We start from the raw sequence: 10,179 nt of genomic DNA, 5'->3' as shown, positions 1-10,179 counted from the left end.
AGATATTGCATTGAAGTTGGTAGGAAAAATGATTGTAGAATTTTATGGTACATGAAGAATATGTTTGAGTAATTTTTTTATTAGGAGGCACGTAGGAAGCACGTTGGATGCCATTTTGATTAAGAGAGGCACGTTGGACGCCATTTTGATTAAGAGACACACACTGTACGCCATTTAATGACTTAAAAGACTTAGTCCCTAATATGCAGTGACTTGAAGTGACTAATATGAAGTATAATTTGAGGTTATGTTGAACATTCACATATATGAAAATTTCTGAGTCTAAAAATTTGAAATTAAAAAAATTATTAATTCGAAACTTTGATGTCTCTAAATATGTCAGAACATTTCTCCATTTATACATTTTTAAATCAAATTTGTAAATGTGTGTAAAATTGAATATATGAACATGCACACATGAGAATTTGAAAAGTTAAAAACTTGAAACTTTTTAGTTTTAAAATTCAAACCCTTTGAATTTCTAAATATAGCACTTTGAAATCTATATAATACTTTGAAAATACAGTAGTTGAAATTTCAAAAATTTCAAAGCATCTAAATTTCTAAAATTGATCACCTATGAAAAACTTCCCCTTAAAATCACTACCTCACGATGGCAAGTACCTCACGAAAATCTCAAATTACTCGATTACGTGAAATTGAAGGCGTCAATCATCAATAACCTCTACATCGAATCCAGAATAATCCACAATAACCCATTTGAACGCAATGAATTCGACTTAAACGTAAATTCACATGTAACGTGACAACGATTAGCGAACGATATTAAATTCCCGCCTTAATTTCTAAATGATTCTGTTACAAGGGACATAAAGTTCGAGCTATATTCCTGATGAGGAGTTACAGTATGACATGCTGCAGTACATATATGCACGTAACGTTAGTAAGGGGTTGAAGGATATACGTACATAATTCCTGATGTATCGAGCTGACATGACATGCACGTGTCTCAGAACGCGAACGTGGGAGGTAGCGGCTCTATGCTTCGAAGATGGTTCGTCGCTAATATATTACACCGGGTTCTCCGTGTTGGTATCGCGAAACACGTACAATCTCGTTAATACAATTACAGAAATCAGCCAGTTGAATCATAAACCCAATTCCCTGGGTAAGAAATCAATGAACGAGGGAGAGAGAGGAAAAAATGTTGAAGAGGATCGAAAGTTAATAGCAAACTTTATTTAGTGACTTTAAGCTTTATTTATTTATGTAACTTTACATAACAATTTTGGTACATGGATCTTGAAAATGGTTGACAGAAAATTTGAAACTCTTATGATTTATATGACTGATATGTACTCGTACATAATATATTAATTATAACTATGATAACTATAATTAATGAATAAGTATTTATGACGCTTCGTGATACATTACAACGCTCGATGAATTTTAAAGGCTAACAAGTTACAACTACAAGTTTGAAAGACAATTTATATAATTTGTAGTACGTATAACATAATGCAGCAAAAACCCCTGTCTCAATTTAGATATTCGTGAATATTCAAATACACAGTCTTATTATTTATTATGTCATAAGTCATAACATAATCTGAATAATTGTGTGTCTTCGCATTCCAATTATTGGATTTGTAAACGTTTCTAGTTACATTTGACTGATCGCGCACGTATATATTAAACTTCCTGTATTTCCAAACATTTAGATTCACATTGCGCGACATATCTGTAAAACTGTAATAGTTTTTGTTCCAACCTCCAGTGCTTATTCGAGTGCTGAAGCGGAATTTCGCATCTTTATGAATGAGGTTAATATATATAGTCACATCTCTGTAGTTGCAATTGTTCCATTTCGCGTATTTGTATTTGCGAATGTTTATATTCATCTTCTTGCCTGGGTTTGAACTGCTGTACCCGCCACCACCAATCGTATAGGAATTACAATATTGGCTAAATTCCATATTCCTCAATTTTCAAACCTGTAAAATATTTAATACTGTCTTAGAGTGTTATTCTCACGAACAAAAATCAAAGCAAAAGAAACTTTCATAGAATACCTACCTCAAAATTAACAGCTCTCTGAATGATCAAAGATGGTACACAGTCTAAGTGTATAACGCACTTAAATAAAAAGCTTCCTTCAGCGAGTTAACTCGATGTTTACTATTTGAACGTATCTTGGAATCTGCTGACTTGTCGCTAACGTTGCTTTACTGGTAAACTGAATTTGTGGGTGTGTTTTTTCTCACGGCGTTCGTGATTGGTTGCAATTTTGAAGAAACTCGTTCCACGTGACTGTTGGAAAACGGGGAGTACTTCAGCGGGGGTAGGACTCCGACGATCGTAAATCAATTTAGATCCGAACGACGAGGATTTCTATAATGGGTAATAAAGATCTGTTCAATTGAACTGTTGCAATAGAATATTTTTGAACAAACCGCACGTGTTGCCCAGATTTTTTACCTCCTCAGCATTACACTTGAAGCTACCTTCGACTGGTGTCCTAATGACGGTCACACTCCCTACCTGCAACAGGGTTTTAATGGATCGTATTGTAGGATATGAAGACGGAAAAATAAATATATAATGCACTAGAAAAATGAACAATTCGAAGACACACATAAAAGAGAATTCCGGGCACTGCTTTCCACGACCGTTCTCTTGAGAAGCGTAAAATAGGACTGTCGAACAGATTTGCAAGTCACAACGCGTTTTCGTGAAACAGTAGAATATCGTCGACGCGGCGAGCGTATAACAGAAAAGGATAGAAGAACAACACGGTCATCGTTTGTTTATATCGTAAAGGACATACATATTTGCGTATTATAGAATGATTACTATATTGCGAGGTAGTAAAAATAAATATTGACAGGTTAAGCTGCATGACTATTTGCCAGTATAAAATAACAGTGTATTTGAAATAATTATAACGTAATACTCTGAGAGCTGTTATCCCGAGGATAAGGATTTCATGTCCAGTCCTTTTTCCGCTTCTTTCGCTGGAAATCCGTATCAGGGTTTATCCTCGAAAATCAATTTTCCTTTCACGGTCTTAACCAGAGAGGTCCATCAGAATTTCACGAAATAATAGCCAGCAAGCCAGCCCATATCTATTTCACGATGTAACGCGTAATCTTCCGCTTTGACGAGCAGACAGCATTATTTTCCTGCATGGGCTTCGTTCTCGTCGAATATCCCGGGAGTGGATTACGCGGGCTTTTGGACATTGTTAGGCAGATCGATTCGCGGGTTTCATTTAATGATCGAGCAGAATTTCACACCACCCTCCCCCCGAAACCCCTTCCAGTCCAGTTCATTTCCACCGTTGATTCAATATCTGTGAAATAACCGTAAAACACCGGCGGGGATTAATTAAAAAGTTAATCTCGTTGCTCGCATAAATTTTTTGCGAAACGGGGAAAAAATAATTCGGGGTAGCAACCAACCCCCCGTGATACGTGTTCGCGATCCACGGTGTCTGCGTCGGTTTACGCGGATTATAAACTCGCGATAATTTTCACGAAGAAAGTTCTGTTGAATGGTAACTGCTTCTTTGTTTTATTAAAGCCTCCTTGTTGCTTTTAATTAATAATTCGGCGCTGCTTTTATATTACGGATTTTTTTCAAATTTTTTGTTTACCCGGATTTTGATTTCCTTTAATTAATATTTCCTATTTCGTAAGTCACCGAGGCGGACTAATTAAAATGAAAATATGTTTACTTCATTCTGTTTTCATTATGGACGCTCGAATAATTAAATTTATTAAAAATATTTAAATGTGTGAATACAAAACCATTTTATTTTAAGATTCGTTTAAAACTCCGACAGAAATAAAATATCGGAATAAGAACATCTCCGATATTCTCTTTAATATGTACATTGTAATTAATAATCGCAAATAGAAAGATGTTCATTTTTCCTCCGCGATGCAAATCAAATAAAAATGATTGTATTAATTAATAATTTTTTATCGATTCCTATATTCCTTCTAAAATGAATCGCATTCATTACTGTTTGTTATAATTTAAACCCGATTTGTTTGAATTAAAACTTAAATCGAAATTCACTTCGGATCAAATATATTTATAATTTATTTCGATCAATAATTTACTAACAAATTTGTACTAATAATTTTCTAATAATTTAGTAATAAATTGACAGTAATAAATCGTTAATAATTTAATGATATATTTGTTAGTAATTTATTAGTAAATTATTGCTAATTGATTATTGATATTTTATTAATAAATTGATACTAATAATTCATTAATAATTTACTAAGAAATTCACTAGTAATTTATTGATAAATTATTGCTAATTGATTATTGATATTTTATTAATAAATTGATACTAATAATTCAGTAATAATTTACTAAGAAATTCACTAGTAATTTATTGATAAATTATTGCTAATTGATTATTGATATTTTATTAATAAATTGATACTAATAATTCATTAATAATTTGCTAATAAATTTACTAGTAATTTATTGATAAATTATTGCTAATTGATTATTGATATTTTATTAATAAACTGATACTAATAATTCATTAATAATTTACTAAGAAATTCACTAGTAATTTACTGATAAAATATTGCTAATTGTTGACTAATAATTTAATAATAAATTGATGCTAATAATTCATTAATAATTTACTAATAAATTTACTAATAATTTATTAATAAATTATTGCTAATTGTTTACTAATAATTTAACAATAAATTCATACCAATAATTCATGAATAATTTCCCAAGAAATTTACAAATTTCCTAATAAACTATTCCTAACAATTTACCAATAATTTATTAAAAAATTGTTACTCACAATTAACTAAAAAAATGATGACTAATAACTCACTAATAAACTTATCGATAAACCGTTCCTATAAATTTTTGCCATAATCTAAATGCAATTTACTATCGACGAATCGACGACGTTCAATCTCGACGCAAAAAATCGGTGAATTTCGCTCGATTAAAAATGAAAAAGCAGATTCCGGTGTATTTTCAGGACGACTCGTTTTAATACCACAGATAGGGGGATGAATCGGGGAGGGTGATAATATTTTTCGATGGACGAACGACGTGACGTTCGGACCGCAACGATATTCGACGGCTGTCCCGTTCGAATTAATGTCATTATTTTAAACGATTATTAAAATGATCGGATTTGCCGTATCGCGGCCAGAATTGATTGGTATTTCGCGCGCGGCTCGCTGCTGTGTCGCAAATGATTTCGTTTGAAAAGTATCGCGATAACGAGCCGCGAAATAATTAACAGACGGTCGATACTCGTAAATGGAATTGCAATATCTGACGTTCCTTATCCAATTTAATGCAGTCCATTACGAAATCGATGCATTTATCTTTCACTCCATTCTTCTTTGAACTTCCCTTGTAATTGTATTCACTTTGGTGATTATCATTTTTTAAGGTATCTTTTAACGAGCAAATTGAAGTTTTATTAAGTGTACAATCAGTGTCATACTTTTACTGTTAAATTTAGGTTTGATATTACATATCATGTAGGTATCACATGTCATGTATGTATTCAGGTTCACAAAATTATAATAATTATATAATTATAATGAAGTATTTCATTTTGAGTGTAAGTTCAATCAGTGCCATATACTTTTACTGTCAAATATAGGTTTGATATTACATATCATGTAGGTATCACATATCATGTATGTATACAGGTTCACAAAATTATAATAATTATATAATTATAATGAAATATTTCATTTTGAGTGCAAGTTCAATTAGTGCCATATACTTTTACTGTCAAATGTAGGTTTGATATTACATATCATGTAGGTATCACATATCATGTATGTATACAGGTTCACAAAATTATAATAATTATATAATTATAATGAAGTATTTCATTTTGAGTGTAAGTTCAATCAGTGCCATATACTTTTACTGTCAAATATAGGTTTGATATTACATATCATGTAGGTATCACATATCATGTATGTATACATGTTCACAAAATTATAATAATTATATAATTATAATGAAATATTTCATTTTGAGTGTAAGTTTAATTAGTGCCATATACTTTTACTATCAAATATAGGTTTGATATTACATATCATGTAGGTATCACATATCATGTATGTATACATGTTCACAAAATTATAATAATTATATAATTATAATGAAATACTTCATTTTGAGTGCAAATTCAAGAACATAATAATTGACGTATTGTCATGAATACTAAAATTGTATCAACTAGTACAGTCAAAATTATTATAGCTTAATATACACACAGCTTAGTGCAGTACACATATGTATAGCATATGTGGTATACATATGTAGGTTATGTTTGATATTGCAGCGGTTATGTTCGATATCACATATTGTAACATCAGGTTACTTTGAATTTTATTTTCTAAACTGTGTCAAAATTCATTACCTAAAAATTGAGAGCTCTTGGAAGTTACTTTAGTTTATTTTTTCTGTGAAATAATTAATTTAACTGAATGTATAGTGTCATGTGTTGCAACCATTAATGTCAAACATAAAATTGATAACAAAAATAATAGATGATATCAATATTGACATTAGCTGTTTCAAACATTTGCAATTTTATAACAATAATCATAATACATATTTATTTTCCTCTTCCATTTTATTAAATTATACTTCGTATATGTATAATAAATTACATGTATGTTACGATATAACATTGTATACATTAAATGTAGTCCTTAAAAGTATCATCTAAAATAATCACAAAACCTATAAAAATGACAAAATAATATAACTATAAAAATATTTATTACACCAATAACAACTATCAACAAAATCAACAAATCTCAAACAGTTTATCTCCTACAGCATATAAAGCGATCAGAATAATTTGAAAATGATTGCATCGATAAACGTAGATAAACATAATTTGAATATGATCAAACATTCTCCATAAAAGATCAGAGGGTGTTAAAATAGCTCGTTAACTACGATTCGATGTTAGTCGATGAATAAATTAATGGCGAACGAGGCTGTTGGCGAATGGCTCACGTGTTTTCCGGTTGTGTACGAGCAGCAATTATCGGCGGTATACACCGGTCTGTCCCCTCGTATATTCGTTCCGGAAATGACACTGACCGTACCCCGTTTCCTTCCTTCCTTCCTTCCTTCCTTCCTTCCTGGCTTCGTAGCTCTCCACATATCGCGCCTGTAAATTCGATCGCCATTAACGCGAGATTCGACGGCAGTTTTACTGCTTGATCACCGGAAACTACTTTCCCCCTTAATTCTTCCATCGTTCCGTTGCTCGAACCAATCTCAAAAATTCCGTGGTGAAATCTGCAGACGCTGTGATGCAAAAATTGTTTAATTACGATATAATATGTGTACGAGCAATTTTTTATCATTTTAAAACATGCATGTATGTGGTTCTTTATTAAAACATGTAAGGATCAATAAAATAATTTTTTATTGCATATATCAAGAGATAAAATCGAGAGGATAGGTTAATTTATTTTAAGATTATAAATGTTCAAAATGTCTATCATCGACATTCTCATATTTGTATTATCAATCATATGTCATGTTAATCATACGTGATATCAATGATATGTGATATCAATCATATGTGTATTTTATCGATACTGTTATGTCAATGGGGATAATAGAAAAGTGAGATAATATTAAAATATCAAAAATGAAAAATTGAAAATATTGAATCATTTCCAAATTAATACAGTAATGCAAGTTTGTAAGTTCATTCGAGTTTATGTATTCCTGACCACAGAGGTTCAGAATCACTCACTTAGGCGAATTCGACGATCATTACCCGAGCGCCGATTAGAAGTGTTTTCGAATTTAAATTCATCGTCGCGGTCGTAGCCATTAACGAGAAGAAATTATATGACACGGTGCTCGAAAACTTATCGAATCGTTAATTTTGCTTAAGCCCACTCGTAGCTTCCGATAATTGGTAGACATCGTTCCCGTCAACTTTCCACTTGTCGATCGAATAATACGGGCGAAGGTTCGATCTCGAATGCGGAAACCGCTATGTACCATCCGAAACGATTCCCTTAAATCGCATTGAAACCAGCCTTAACGAGTGATCTCAATTAGGGATGGCGATAAACGACGAAGGAACAATCGCGCGTCATTACTTACTACTTAAAATGCTCGTTACCTCGTCGAATGGTTATTTCGACGAGTGTCACTCGCGGTAACGATCGTTTGCTATCGATTAGTAAATTACTTGGACGTTACACGTGTAAATCTGCTTACTATCGCTCTGTTCGTGTGTTCAAATTTTTTAGGGATACAAGGATGTGGAGATCTAAGGATTTGGGGATCGTATGGATATAAGGATATTGGGATTTAGGGATAAAGGGATTTAGGAATAGTGGGACTTAGGGATATTGGGATTTAGGGATAAAGGGATTTAGGAGTAGTGGGACTTAGGGATATTGGGATTTAGGGATATTGGGATTTAGGGATATTGGGATTTAGGGATATTGGGATTTAGGGATATTGGGATTTAGGGATATTGGGATTTAGGGATATTGGGATTTAGGGATATTGGGATTTAGGGATATTGGGATTTAGGGATATTGGGATTTAGGGATATTGGGATTTAGGGATATTGGGATTTAGGGATATTGGGATTTAGGGATATTGGGATTTAGGGATATTGGGATTTAGGGATATTGGGATTTAGGGATATTGGGATTTAGGGATATTGGGATTTAGGGATATTGGGATTTAGGGATATTGGGATTTAGGGATACTGGGATTTAGGAGTAGTAAGACTTAGGGATATGGGGATTCAGGGATATTGGGATTTAGAAGAAGTGGGATTTAGGGATATTGGGATTTAGGAGTAGTAAGACTTAGGGATATGGGGATTCAGGGATATTGGGATTTAGAAGAAGTGGGATTTAGGGATATTGGGATTTAGGGATATTGGGATTTAGGGATATTGGGATTTAGGGATATTGGGATTTAGGGATATTGGGATTTAGGGATATTGGGATTTAGGGATATTGGGATTTAGGGATATTGGGATTTAGGGATATTGGGATTTAGGGATATTGGGATTTAGGGATATTGGGATTTAGGGATATTGGGATTTAGGGATATTGGGATTTAGGGATACTGGGATTTAGAGATATTGGGATTTAGGGATATTGGGATTTAGGGATATTGGGATTTAGGGATATTGGGATCTAAGGATATTGGGATCTAGGGATACTGGGATTTAGAGATATTGTGATCTAGGGAGATTCGGAGATCTAGAGTGATTCGAGGATCTAGAGAGATTCGGGGATCTCGGGTTACTTGGGAATCTAGGGATATTTGTGGATCTAGGAATATTTGGGGGTCCAGGGTTATTTGAGGATTCAAGGATATTTGGGGGTCTAGGGTTAATTGAGGTATCTAGGGATATTGAGATCCAAAAGTATTGGGGTCTAGGGATATTGGTATTTGGGCGTATTGGGATCTATTAATATTGGAATCTAGGAATATTGAGAATCTACGCATTCGGGAATTTAGTGGTTCGATAATTTAGGAATATCGAAATTTTGGAATTTAGGTATTTTTGAGGGATGCTGAAGTTTAAGAATGCAGGAATTTAGGGAAATAGCAATTCAAGAGTCCAAAAATTTTTGATCCCAAAAATTAATATATGATAATCATCGTCTCAACGTGGCTACCGAACTATAAAAAGAGAATTCATCAAGTTTTACGTACGCACAAAATAAAAATCAGATTAAATTTCTAAAAATTTCTTTACACTTGTGAAAGTAGAAAATCTATTTCCGACAGTAGACTTAACTACTTTATCCAAATGTCTTTAACATTCAGAAATCTGTGAAATAAAAAATGTTCGAGATAGAAATGAATAAGATACATATACATAAGGAATAGTAATAGAAATAAATTAAATAAATAGTATAGTAATAGAAATAAATGGGAGATAGTAGTCTCCAGCCGAGTTCTGTTAACAAGATGGCGATCCATCAGCAAAATCCTGTCCGTCTCGGTTCGTCAAACTGCCCTAATGAGGGAATGCAACGAAGACAATGGCGTCAACCATCGAAGACATTTCCCACTGACAAGAACAAACGCATTTCGATCATGATCGCTAATTATCGAGCTATTCGAGGCTTCCAGGCGGATCCCGTATGCGGTCGCGATTGGACGGCATTGTCGAACACG

The 10,179-nt window shown here is 33.1% G+C and overlaps 2 long non-coding RNA genes across 2 annotated transcripts; one reads left to right on the top strand and one right to left on the bottom strand.

The window, feature by feature from the left end:
* The first annotated feature begins 641 nt into the window (after positions 1–641).
* Positions 642–1,885, top strand: LOC143265255 (uncharacterized). The gene is made up of 2 exons (XR_013039623.1): positions 642–1,015; positions 1,094–1,885. It is a non-coding gene; the product is annotated as an uncharacterized LOC143265255 (long non-coding RNA).
* LOC105662062 (uncharacterized) lies at positions 1,442–2,745 on the bottom strand. The gene is made up of 4 exons (XR_013039622.1): positions 2,600–2,745; positions 2,443–2,505; positions 2,041–2,355; positions 1,442–1,958 (listed from the first exon to the last, which is right to left on the bottom strand). It is a non-coding gene; the product is annotated as an uncharacterized LOC105662062 (long non-coding RNA).
* Positions 2,746–10,179: the final 7,434 nt, after the last annotated feature.

Source organism: Megachile rotundata, chromosome 10 (genome assembly GCF_050947335.1).
Source record: "Megachile rotundata isolate GNS110a chromosome 10, iyMegRotu1, whole genome shotgun sequence".
Classification (NCBI taxonomy): Eukaryota; Metazoa; Arthropoda; class Insecta; order Hymenoptera; family Megachilidae; genus Megachile; species Megachile rotundata.
This window is presented reverse-complemented; position numbering and strand designations above follow the sequence as displayed.